Raw genomic sequence first — 6,011 nt, 5'->3', positions numbered from 1 at the left:
AAGAAACCTAGTGCCGATCCCACTAACTTCAAGTAATTTTTGCGGTATTTCTAATTTACCCTTCATCTCCAAAATTCTTGAAATAATAGTAGCTATCCAAATTCACTCCCACTTATGTCATAATAATTTGTATGACGATTTTGACGTAGACGTCTGGTTTTCATCCAGAAATGGCACTTGTTAAAATTACTAACAACCTCCTTATGACTGCTGACTCTGGTTTAATTACTATTCTCATCTTCCTTGACCTGAGTGCAGCCTTTGATACTATTTGTCATACCACTCTCGTTAATAGATTTTCTTTGATTGGCATTACCCACACTCCACTAGATTGGTTCAGATCCTATCACTCAGGCTGTACTCAGTTCATTCATCTTAAAATGTTCATATCCCAACCCAACGCTGTTACTTCAGGTGTGCCCCAGGGCTCTGTCCTGGGACTCTTCTTTTTATTATTTACCTTCTTCCCCTTGGCAATATCTTTTATAAATATAAAATTAATTTCCACTGTTTTGCTGATGACACCCAACTCTACCTTGCTAGTAAACTCACCTCTTATTTTACACCATCTTCACTTATTGACTGCATTGCTGAAATTAAATCCTGGTTTTCTTCAAATTTTCTTAAATTAAATAGTGACAAAACTGAGGTTCTCCTCATTGGCACAAAATCAGCATTATCCAAAGCCGATAATCTTTCACTTGTTATTGATAACTCCTTTGTTTCCCCTTCACCTCAGATCAAGAGTCTGAGTGTCATCCTTGATAGTACTCTATCTTTCCAATCTCACAATAACATCACCAGGTCTGCCTACTTCAGCCTTTGTAATCCTCCCCTCCCTCACTCCCCCATACCATTGCCATCTTTATTCGCAGTCTTGTTATTTCTCGTCTGGACTATTGCAATTTGCTCCTCTTTGATCTCTCTTATAAATCTCCCCATAAGCTTTAGTTGGTCCAGAATTCTGCTGCCCGCATCATTACTCAAACCCCATTTACTCACCATATTACTCCAGTTTTGCAGCAGCTTCATTGGCTCGCAATTAAGTTTCGAATCGATTTTAAAATTCTTCTATTAACATTTAAGGCCATTCATAACTCACCCCTCCATATCTGTCTGACTTTCTTCATGTTGCCATTCCCTCCTGTAACCTCAGATCATCTTCCTCCATCCACCGGACCCATCTAACCACCATTAGGAGCAGAGCAACTCATTACCTTATTACCAACTGAGCTTAGAAATACTGAATCATTCTCAACTTTCAAATGTAAACTTAAAACACATCTATTCAAAATGTATTTTTCTCTATGATTAATTACAATGGCTTTTTTGGTTTTAACTTCTTGTATTTTCTAGTACTTTTAGTTCTGTTTATAATGTGCTTTTTATGTATTGTTTGTTTGGTGCCCTTGAGTGTTTAGAAAGGCACCTTTGTATAAATAAAATGTATTATTATTACTATTATTATTAAAACTGGTGTCATGGGAAAGTGAATAAATATGCAGATTAAATAAATAACCTTTTCATTTCAAGGATATCTCAAGGAACACCACATCACTTTAATGGATAACTATTAACTTTTGGCATACTTATACTCTATGACTGTGTTCACTCCATTTTTGTTTCTTCAGTCAGGTGTGTGCATATGGAATGTTAGAAAATGTTTGGGTGTGGTGTTGGCAGGCGATATATGAGTACAAGTATGCTGCAATAGACTGTGTGTGTTTTAGAAATGTCTTTCAAGAGAAAGTAAATGATATGAAAGGCTTTAAAGCTAACTGAACTACCATAAAGATAAAAAGACAAACAAGAACTCCAGCTTGTAAATACCCTATATCTCACAATAAAATTACCTTGGATAGCCTTTCTGATTGCTTACATATGAACATATATGTATTTAACAATCTGTGACAATTTCTTGTGTTAAAATTATTCTTTAACAATATTTTCTCATTGCATACAATATTCCCTATCTATCTATTTATCTATAACCTCTTGTCAACTTTGTTAGTAATATTTGTGCCAAATTTATAGAAAGGCATTTAAAAAGTATGCTGTGTAAAATAATCCAGCTTTATGCTCCAGTAAAAAGAGAATAATCCTTGCCAAGACAACTGACACTTATGCCACCTTGCCTTCGCAAGTGCAAGCTTGTAGTTTATAATATTCAAGAATTCTTTTCATCCATAAATTGTGTTGTCACTGTTATGTTGCTAGGTTAATTTAACATCACAGGTGTGTTGCAATCTCTTTTTTTTATTAGAAAAACAGCTTTGCTAAATAAAAGAGGGTTAGTAGGTTAAAAATTTCTATAAACTGGGTTTCCACAATTCACCAAATTTAGCATTACTCTTATTTTTATGAGATATTAATAATCTTTATGTAGTGTCAGTAGTAAAGTGATTTAATTCTTACATAAACCTTATCCACAGTTAAATAACTGTGAGGCTGTATTTTAGGAAAAAATATTTCAGCACAGTCTGCCACCTAGTGTCTGAAGAAAGTATAGCAGAAGGAAATCTACATAAAGAATTAGTTTAATGATTCATTGTATGTCATGTTCCTTACTAGCAAATGTATAAGCCACAGTTCGGGTGAGTGCCTGAATGTGATGAAAGTTAAAATTTTTCTTTACTAGAAAAATAATTTGCTTCTCTATGACATTTTTAGACAACTCACACATGTTTATATATTAACTTTCTGCCAGAAAATACATTAAAAGTTATATATTTTTTATGGTACATTCTGCTGCTGCCCAGCAGTGGGCTGGTGCCCTGCCTGGGGTTTGTTTCCTGCCTTGCGCCCTGTGTTGGCTGGGATTTGCTCCAGCAGACCCCCCGTGACCCTGTAGTTAAGATATAGAGGGTTGGATAATGGATGGGTGGACATTCTGCTGCAGTAGCAGCTTTAGATCTTTTTTATGTCTTCTGCAAAAGGCAGCATTGTGGTACAGCTGTAGATTCCTGGGTTCAAATCTCAATCAAGGAATTTCAGGAGTTTGTATGTTCTTCCTCTGCCAACATGAGTATGATACTCCTTTTTGCTCACATCAAACACATCTATGAAAGGTTGATTAGCAAATATAAATTAGTATCTTATAAATAAGTCTGACATTTAATGGAAAGACATCCCAGTCAAAGTTGTTTCTTGCTTTGTTCCCATTGATGAAAGGATATGCTGTGACTCCTCATATCCTTTGTGGTCTGTAGGGGACATTGAAGCACCCCACACCCCAGACACAACCACACAACACCAGTCCCAGGTTCAACTAAAAGGTTTATACAGTTGACCCTTGATATACGACCAGCCTGACATGCAAACAACTTGGTTTCCGACCAAAATTTTCATTTTGAATTACAACCAAGATCTTGAGTTACAACCCGAATGCAGTCACGTGTATCCGGTTGTGCGATTGTAAACAAACAGCCGAGAGCATTAATAAGCATCTGTCGGAGCCCAGATACATGTGTTTGTGGACGTAATTTTGGTCAGTGCAGTGATTTATATAATTTATTTTGATAATTGCTATCAAAATGGCCCCAAAAAAGCTATAAAAGAAGCTAAGGAAGGAAGAGAAGGTATCAAAGGTAAAGAAAGCGATCACAATCGAAACGAAGAAGGAAATTGTGCGGAAATATGAGAGTGGCATTGGTGTGACCGATCTCGCTAATATGTATAGCATGTCGAAAATCCACTATCTCCTGATGTTCTTATGGAAGGGGGCTTTCCTTCCAAACAATAATCACCTTCCATTTCATTCTCCTCCTCCTTCCTTCCTGCAAGCCAAATATGTCAACTTAAATGGTAAGTACAGTATGAAATTGTTGTTTCTGGTATGCTAGGCACTTTTTATAACTTTTTGGTTAGAACATTAGAAAAAGTATTGGTGTTTTTGGTAAATTATGCATATTATACAACCCTTTTTTAGGGTTGTACCTTTATGAAAAGTTTAAGTAAGTGTTGCTGTGGGAGGTTCGTAACACATTATGGGTATTTCCATTATTTTTTATGGAAAAGTCTTGACTTACAACCAACTTGAGTTACAAAAAGCCCTCGCAAACAAATTGAGTTCGTAACTCAAGGGTCCACTGTATGTTCAAATACTTTACAAAAGGCTTCTTGTAATCATAAACACAGGCGCAACTCTCTTCTTCTCTCTTTTCCTTGTAATTCCACTTCTCCAGATGAGATTTGCCCCCTTCTTCCCAACTCCAACTCGCTTGGATGAGGTCAAGCGGCTTCTCTTATCTGAGACCCGGGAGTATTTACAGTGCTAGGGTGTAACCTGTTGGAAGCACTTCTGGGTCAAGTTGAAGATCCACAAAGTAGGGATCATGGATCTTTTCAGCACCTCATTATAGAACCCATGAAATTCAACAAGGCTGCCTCATGGGACAACAGTTCCCTGAATGCTTTGCAGTGTCTGTACAGGTAGTATGGCCCAGGAATGATGCCACATAATGTATCAGGGGAGCGTGTAATCCTGACAGTTTGCCTCCACCTGTCCTTCCATCACACTGACCTCCATGCCAAGCATTGTTCCTTGGTCCAAACCTGCAATTATGCCAGCTTATCCACTTACACACTTCTTTAGGATGATGCCCATCTTCCTTATTGTGCTTCTGAAGGGCTGGTATTCCATTCAGTTAAGGAACCTTGCCCTAACCCAACTGAGACTCCCACCAATGTGTGCCATTCATCACATCCAGAGTTAAGAGGGACTGGTAATGTGATTGAATTAGCTTATTGTACAGTACCAATTTTGTATGCTGTTTGGAGATGATTTTAATTTTGTCAGATTTATTGGGACTTACTCAAGTAACCTAGGCTTAAAGAGTACAAGATAGAGTGATACAGAGTAGAGGTGAAAATTTTTGCTGAAAAAATCTGCTGAACAGTAAATTTCTCCAGAGATTTTTTAAAGAATCAACTTCCATTCACATTGCTTTAAACTTTGATACATATTTTACAGTTTCTGCTAAAAAGAATATCTTAATGTTATAATGTTACCATTAACCACTACAGTATAGGAATGGCATTATGCATTATATGAATCACATGAAATATTAGTTTTTTCTATGCATAAAAGTGAGTATTTCTGACAAAACCACAAGTTTCCCCATATCTAACCTTATTAAACAGTTTACTTTGATGTTTCGTGTGCTGTAAAACAGTCTGCTAGCAAACAAAAAAATCTTAATTAATACTGTAAAGTCATACTGCATCTTGATTGATTTTTTTTATTCCAATAATAATGCATGTTATTACAGGTCCCTAGCAACAATTCTGCTCTTTATTCTAAGATGTTGCAAATTACATCAGAAGAGAATACAGCCTTAATACTACAGTATCTAAAAATGTTTTTACAGAAGTATGTTTTTATTTCTACAGTACATTCATGTATCACACATAGGTATAATTTGTTTTTAAGATTATTTGAGTAAAGATGCCCACTGAAAAAAGAATAATCCATCCCTCTGCCCATTCATCCATTTCTAAAACCTGCTTGGTCTAATTATTTTATTACTTTTATGTAGCTCTACAGTTTGTGTCTTCACATGAGACAGAAACTGTTAAATTCTCTCTTAAACTGTTAGAGTAAGAAATTGCTGATAAGTAGTAAATATGTTCTGCTCCTTTATCTGCAGTTTCACACAAGAAATACAACTTTTAAAAGATGATCCCTTAATAGTTCCTTATTTTTAGTGCTCAAACATACATTCAGTCTCATTTGGTGTTTAGACAGGAAGAATCAGACTCTGTTCAGTTTTGCTGATTCCTGTCTGCTTGAGGGAGTTCTCCATAGTGTGAAGCACTTGACCAAGTCCTGCTGCTCTGTTGCTTTTTATCTTTTCCTTCTGGAACATTGGACTTTTGCTTGTCTTTCCTATTTTTCTCTTACACTTGGAATAAAGTAAAAGAGTGTAACTATTTAGAAGCTGTTATTTAATTTACGTCTTTTTATTTTCTTTCAGGTATACAGTATATATAATGTGAAATGATATGGCATG

This window comes from Polypterus senegalus, chromosome 9 (genome assembly GCF_016835505.1).
Source record: "Polypterus senegalus isolate Bchr_013 chromosome 9, ASM1683550v1, whole genome shotgun sequence".
NCBI lineage: Eukaryota > Metazoa > Chordata > Cladistia > Polypteriformes > Polypteridae > Polypterus > Polypterus senegalus.
Note: the sequence above shows the minus strand (reverse complement) of the source record.